The following is an 8,082-nucleotide window of genomic DNA, read 5'->3' as shown; positions in this document are numbered from 1 at the left end:
GAATCAGTGTATGAATCTCAACAATGGTGACAGTCAACAAAAGAAAAATTCATGCTGCAATGCATGCTGGGTAACATCATAGTACAAAACTCATTCATGACTCCCAGCATGCATTGCAGTTGATCTGTTTATCTGAATTACTTTGATAATGCTCACCATGGTTGAGGTTTGTGTGATGAGTGTTGATGTCTAAGTGTGTCAGTAATATGTTTCGGTTTATTTTGTCGAAGTTCATGTGCATTTACAATTCAGAGCACTCAAACTAGTCATCAATTATCAGTATTATTACTTTTTTATGATAAACGTCATATATTTAAATGTCATGTAACTTGTTTATTAGCATTTCTGTCTTAGTGCACAAATGTTCTTTCTGAAACACTATCACACCACTGAATAAGTAACTTTACTGAAGCCGAGGATCAGGAGCCCAACTAAAGCAAACACTGATCACAATAATGGTGATTTTTGTGGGCACAAAAGTGATATTGATTCAGTTCCATTAACATTCAGGACTTGCAACCTGACTTGGACTCGCCTCTCTTGACTTGGGACTTGATTGGGACTTGAAAACAATGACTTGGTCCCACCTCTGGTAGTAAACAATTAATGGAAATCACAGCAGGAACACTAAAATAACAGTATTATATTGTGCAAATTATAACGTATTTTACAGTAATAAACTGTTGTTGCAGATTACAGTAGGTATGCTGTAAAATTACAGCTATGTGCTGGCAAATAAAGCTGCCAGTTGTTTACTGTAATTTAACAGGGAATTTTTTTACAGTGTACAAATCACGTTTAGTCTTAATGCAAATCATAATGTATTCAATTAGTTCATAACTTTTGACATTGGCAACAAATCTAAGTGCAATGAAGTGACTTTATAGACGGTTTCATCTTAACAACATAACAAACATTACTGCACATGCGTACTTTTGTGGTCCCAACTGAACTTCCGGTACACATTCACAAACAATAGAGCGCCTGTAGATTACTTCTGATAACGAACAAAAAAACCTGAGAAGAACCATTTCTTGGCAAAACTTCTTTCTCCAATATTTTGAATTTAGACTGCGATACCAATCTCAACCACTAGATGTCTATGTACCACGGTTTCTTTAAATGCGAACTAACTACAGGACCCATTCAACAAATTGTTTACAACAACATTCAACAAATCGTTTATTTAATACAGTTATTATACAGTAAAATAGTATTACAAATTATTATTAACATAAATAAAATAAAATATAAATAGTTATATTATTAGAGAAACTGGAAGTTAAGTGGAGGTCAGGCCGATGAAACGTCTATACTGGACACACAAAAGCAGGTGTGAGATGTTTGCTATTGATTATAAAAGCAGTAAATCAATCATCGAATGATTAATGATGTTACATGCACTGTTCTCTGGTGAAGTGATGATGGACGGTCCTTATAAAGACACAGTGGTCTTCTAGGACTGAATTCATGACAGTGTTCAAATGAGAACAAACAAGAACATTCTTATGATTTAATACAGGAACAAGTGCGCAATTTCTTAGGAAGATCTTTTTTTCATAATTATCAGGTAGGACAATTTCATCATTATTATATCAAAATAAAATTCCTCAAGTCATTACTAAACTAATCCATGGGAAGTACACAGGTCGATCTTCAGAAGCTTTTATTTGGGCATAATCACTCACCAAAAAAGAATCTGTCATGATTTATTCACTCTCATCTGGTTGAAAACCTGTATACAGTGTTCATGATTTTTAGTCTGTGTTTGGTTGATTTTCATGATTCCTTTGGTGAATCGACTATTAAAACGACACTGGCAATATACCAGGAGGGCCGTAACATCATTCACATAAGCACTTCCTGCACGGCGACCCTAAACGCATCTCCTCCATCTGTGAAGAGTTTCAGCACGAAACTTCATCTACAAGCTCTCTTCTGTGTCTAATGGAAGTGTCGAGACGAAGCAAAGAAACACACAAGACGGGAGATCAGGGTTGAGACGTGCAAGACAGATGACAAAGGGTCTGCACGGAGCATCTTTCATTGCATCCCTGTGTACTTCCCAGAATCCTTTGAGGCACATTGAAAGAAGAGATGAGAGAACTGTACTGTAGGCATTGTTGGGTGCACGCAATATATGCATTAGAGAGGAAAGCAATATGCACTTTTACATTTGATGAATGACTCTGCTGTGATATCTAATCCTCTTTCTCTATCACCTTTCTGGAAAAACAGATTAGTGCAGGCTTATTTTAGAATTCAACTCCCTTAGTCAACATCTATTTCGTGTGAGCAAAGAAGACAAAATTAATAGCACGCTGGCTGAGATATCGCAGTATTGGATTTGTAATGAAATGACATTCATTTATGTTAGCAAGACGCTCAATTCTGTTAAAGCAGTATGAAATTACTTACTGTTATTCCAAAAGAACATTCAAAGGAAAGACGTGTCAACGGTGTGGTTACATAGTTCTCAGCATTTAAAAGAAATCACAAGAACTCAAGTTCTTCATGAACATCTAGGTCAATCATGGTTTTACATGATGGTTTCAGACTTCATTAACATAACATCCATAAAACCGTAAAACAGACTGAAGGTCAATAAATACAGCTGATTTACATCATACTCTGATATATACAGACGGTTTCATCTTAACAACATAAACAAACGTGACCCCCAACTGAACTTCCGGTACACATTCACAAACAATAGAGCGCCTGTAGATGATTTCTGATAACAATCAAAAGACACCGAGAAGAAGCGTTACTTAGCTAAACTTGTCTCTCCAATATTTTGAATTTAGACTGCGATACCAAACTCAACCACAAGATGTCAGTGTACCACATTGTTTGCTTAAATGCGATCAAACTACAGGACCCATTCAACGAATTGTTTATTTAATAAAATGAACATACAACAAATCGTTTATTTAATACAATCACTATACAGTAAAATAACAATATAAATTAATATGAACATAAATGAAATATGAATAGTTATATTATTAGACAGTAGCCAAACACAAACCGGAAGTTAACTTGGGGGTCAGGCAGGCGCGCGCACGTCCGATTAAACGGTCTATAAGGAATTATAAAAAACCTCCTACCCTCTTCACTTAGTGTATGAATCCTGATGCTGTTAATGTGCATTAATACAAAATAAAAAACCGTTAAATTGGGTGTGTACAGTATGACTTTATTGCTCCCTTAACTCTCTGTAAGTCGCTTTGGATAAAAGCGTGATTAGCATGACTAAATGTAAATGTACAGTCATGTAGCAAATATAATAGCATGTCATGTAATGCAATGTTATCATTTTCCTCTTTACATATCAAATATATCTATATAATTATTATTCATAGTTTTCATACATAGTTTCAAAGCAAACCCATTAGGTATTTTTAAATCCAGTCTTAAAACGTTTTATTTTAGGCTGGCTTTTAATTGATTTTTGGTTTCTAGTGTTATGTAATTATGTGTTGTTTTATACTGTTGTGTTTGTTTGTGATCTACAGCGCTTTGAGAAAGCAACTTTTAAAGGCGCTTTATAAAATAAATGTATTATCATTATTGTATATATTTATCCTGACAGCACACAAACATCTGGCAGATGTCTATTGGACGTCTGCATTTACATCTGCAAGACACAGATTGCTCATCTGCAATATGTCTCAGAGACGTCTGCTGTCAGACATCATATAGACATCTAGGAGATGTTTGTAAGATGTTTATGATTTCGAATGGATGTAAAACTGCTCTTTCTCAGGTGTATAGCAGATGTTCTTACCCAGCAGATGTTTTCCAGACGTTTCATAGACGTGTGTTTTTTTCTGTTGTGAGACGGATGGTGCAGGCCACAGCATCACAGAGGGTGAATGAGGTGTCACGGATGTCTACATCACCCATTGACTCTTGATCCTGCGGCTTAATACAGGATTAGTGGAAAGAGGAGAGAAAGGTCACGTGCATTTAGTCTAATAGAACAGCACTGCATGAAACCATCACCCTTCAAATCCAATTACACCAAAACGCTTCATAATTAACATCCCATAAATGATGAGATTAACTACTCAATACTTTACTTCACAAGACTCTATTAACATTACTATATTTTATATGTACAGTACTATGGTAAACTGCAGTAAATTGTTGTATATTAATGACTACACTTTCTTTGTAAACACGTACTTTAGTATTATAGTAAAGTTCAAAAACACTATCGTATCTGTACATTTGAATTATTTTTGAAGTATTTTTCATGTGTCATTGTAATAAAGAAAAAATATTTATTTGTTGAATAATGATTTTTTGACAGCTTCAGTCCCTGTTATTTTGTACTGGCAAAATGAATTGTATTTATTAGTCACATAATAAATGTTTATGTTAACTCTGTTAATGACACATGACAACGAATAATGAAATGAAAATCACAGCGTGTGACGAAATATTGATAAAGTGATTATCTTGAATCTGTCAAAAACACATAGTTGATAAGTACTTATTGGATTCTCTTGTGGGTCTTTGAGCATAAAGAACGAGCGTGTGAGCTGTTGCTGAGGTTGAACGCAGGGCAAGAAACACATTTGGAGGCAGTCGGCTTCTCCAGGGCCATATTAGAAAGAACTGGCTGAAACAAATCAATACCAAGACAGATTCCTCAGCCATGCCTTACATCTTTTAAAACAATCTCTTATTCATTTGTGTTGATATAAAAGCCATTTTTCCAGACAGGACTGTAACTATAGTTTCTGTGAGCGGAGGACAGAGGCGATCAAATGTTGTACAGCACGACGCATGAAACTGCATCACTTCAGAATCACATTTAAAACACGCCTGAAATTCAATTCTGCTCTGTTCTATTGAAATGTAAAAAGCAAGATGTATTTTTGAGAAGAGGGATGCCACGTTGTTCTGGTCACATCATCAATCAGCCCAGAACACTTGAAAACTAAAAATAGATTTGAACATTTTCTCGCAAGTAAGAGTGAAAGCGTTTGCTCGAACAAAACCACAGTCATTCGGATTAGCCACTAATCCACCGAAATCTAAAATAATTACAAATTGTTATGAAATTGTGTTCAGGGTGAGAAAAAATGACTTGTTTGACATGGGCGTCGTTAGGTCAATTTTATGGGGGCTGGGTAGAAATGGTAGTGGGACTAAAGCCCCCCTAAAAATCACCAAGCGACGCCCATGTCAAACAAGTCAATTTTTAGTTTTCAAGTGTTTTTCTGCAATTTTTCTCCATAAACTGTACACAAATTCGTGATCGCCTCAGTCCCCTTTAAATTTCATATGAAAATGGCGGCAGACTTCGACTCCTCCCCGTTTTTCAGCCTGTCTTCAATTGGTAGACAGGGCGAGGATCAGAGGACATGACAAGGTGTGTGTTTTTCCACAGATTGATATAATATCTGCATCTGTGCAGTTCTTTGTTATAAGTACAGTTTGCTCAATGTCATGGGGGAGTAATCGGTTTACTGTAAGGTTCCGTTGCATTCACCCCTCATCACACCACAGCTGTTTCCTCCAGCGAAAATGAAGCCCTTAACACATACCAACGTACAGTATAGTCTACTTCATAAAACAATCCCGTTTTTGCTGTTTTCATTTGAAAACGTAACCTTCTCTTCTCTTCTCTTCTCTTCTCTTCTCTTCTCTTCTCTTCTCTTCTCTTCTCTTCTCTTCTCTTCTCTTCTCTTCTCTTCTCTTCTCTTTCATCTTCTTCTTCTCTTCAACTTCACTCAACTCAATCAATCAACTCAACTCAACTCAACTCAACTCAACTCCTCTCCTCTCTTATCAACTCAACTCAATCACTCAACTCAACTCACTCAATCAACTCAACTCAATCATCAACTCAACTCAAACTCAACTCTTACTCCTCTCCTCTCCTCTCCTTATTCCTCTTCTCTCTCTCTTCTCTCTCTTCTCTCTCCTCTCTCTCTCTTCTTCTTCTCTCTCTCTCTCTCTCTTCTCTCTCTCTCTCTCTCTCTCTTTCTTTCTTTCTTTCTTTCCTTTTCTTTTTTTTCTTTCTTTTCTCTTTATATCTCATCTCATCTCATCTCCCCTCCCCTTGAGATCTCTGAGGATGAAGAAAGCAAACAGAAACGCTGGTGGTCCATTCTGCTTTATGAAACAACAATCAGTGATGACACACATTGTCGCTTCATCACATCCACTCAAACTGAAATGAAACAGCAGGACCGCTCGACATAACGTTACTTTATAGATCACTTTCTGACATCTAATTCTAGACATTTGTGTTGGAAATACATGAGTGAATATAAAAACACACATACGTACATTAAGAAGATTGTGGTGTTTCATCATGCATGATACTCCACTCGGCCCTTTAGATTTTCAAGAGCACTTATGTTTGCTTACTGTGAGGACTCAGATTGCCTGTGATGCTCGGCTAGATTTCCATTAGGAGCGGGCTGGAGGTCAGTGCGGATCACTGACCCCGGACCTGTGATGCCGGCGGTGCCTTTCCACAGCTCCCAGCTGCAGTATAGGAGCACACAGAGACCTTTACATCCGTCCTGCTCATCTCAAACCATCTGAGAGTTTATTTACCCCATTTATGTTTGTGAAGCTGCGCTGCTTTTAATGAATAACTCCTGAACTTAATATTGATTCTGTAAACTGATCCTGGGTCAGACGTACTGAAAACACCAGGCTTATTTTAGCATCAAGATAACTTCACTGTATGATGCTTTAAAGGGACACTTCACCAAAAATGAAAATTCTACAATCATTTACTCACCCTCAGATTGTTCCAAACCTGTATACATTTTTTTGTTCTGCTCAACCCACAGGAAGAAATTTGGAAGAATGTCAGATCTCACCCACCATTTACTGCCATAGTAGGGAAAATAAATACTATGGGGATAGTATTTATAGGATAGGACCAGATATCTTCTGGAATGATGTATACAGGTTTGGAACAATCTGAGGGTGAGTAAATGATGAATTATCCCTTTAAATAATATTAGCAAACAGAAACACAAAACATCAGAATTATGAGAATCAATAACACTGTTTCAGCAACAGTAAAATTGATACTTGCTAACTAAATTCATAAAGGATAAATCAAAGCAAAGAGACGGCATGACCGTCAGAAGGAGGTGGACTCGTGTCCAGGATGAAACTTTACGCTTTGATGATCAAGCTTCCAATACACAGAGCCAAATGCTTGTCGGGAACAGTGACGACGGAGAGATATTACAGCACATCACCTGCTTTCCCGTTTCTCCTGGAATCAGAATCCCTTTGAGGGAGACCCTGTTGACATATCTGTAAAATGAGACGAGGAAGAGAGATGATCAAACAAGAAAGACAGAGACGTCTGCAATTAAAGGGACAGTTCAGCCAAGAATGAAAATTCTGTCACCATTTATTCACCTTCGAGTTGTTCCAAATCTGTATACATTTTTTGTTCTGATGAATTATATAATATGCTTATAACCAGACAAATTTTGACTCCCATTGACTCTCATAGTAGGAAAAATACAATGGTCGTCAAAAGTGCCCCGGAACTGTTTGCTGTCATACATTCATCAAAGTGTCATCTTCTGTTTTCAACAGAACAAAAAAAAAGATAATGTAATTTTTCTCTACTATGGGAGTCAACGGGGGGCAAAATCTGTTTGGTTATGAGCATTCTTCCAAATATCTTTCTCTGTGTTCATCACAACAAAGACATTTATACAGATTTGGAACAACTCGAAGGAGAGTGAATGATGGGTGAAGTGTCCCTTTAATGTCGACAGTTTCACTCATCAAAAGGCTCTTGTGAAATTAAAATCGAAGGTCTTTTAGTATGAATATGTTATTAACATTTGTAAGATAGAAGCATAATTCATTTTCATAAGGGGAAAATGATAGTAAATGCATATAATCTTAGCATCATTTAGAAGATGTAAAAAAACCCTTTAAAACATACTTGCTTAGTCCGAACTGAGTCTTCCACACACACTAAACTCTTTAACCTTCACAAATTCACACCAATATTTGCTGTGTTCCGCTGTGTTCTGCTTGGACACCTTTAGCTCAATATTTGCTTGATGATACCAA

At 36.8% G+C, this 8,082-nt stretch overlaps 1 long non-coding RNA gene across 1 annotated transcript; it reads right to left on the bottom strand.

The window, feature by feature from the left end:
• Positions 1–1,523: 1,523 nt before the first annotated feature.
• Positions 1,524–7,414, bottom strand: LOC130553317 (uncharacterized). Its single transcript, XR_008962845.1, has 4 exons — positions 6,391–7,414; positions 4,502–4,630; positions 3,791–3,927; positions 1,524–2,073 (listed from the first exon to the last, which is right to left on the bottom strand). It is a non-coding gene; the product is annotated as an uncharacterized LOC130553317 (long non-coding RNA).
• Between the last annotated feature and the right edge of the window lie 668 nt (positions 7,415–8,082).

This window comes from Triplophysa rosa, linkage group LG4 (assembly GCF_024868665.1).
Source record: "Triplophysa rosa linkage group LG4, Trosa_1v2, whole genome shotgun sequence".
Taxonomy (NCBI): domain Eukaryota; kingdom Metazoa; phylum Chordata; class Actinopteri; order Cypriniformes; family Nemacheilidae; genus Triplophysa; species Triplophysa rosa.
Note: the sequence above shows the minus strand (reverse complement) of the source record. Positions and strands in the feature narration are given on the sequence as shown.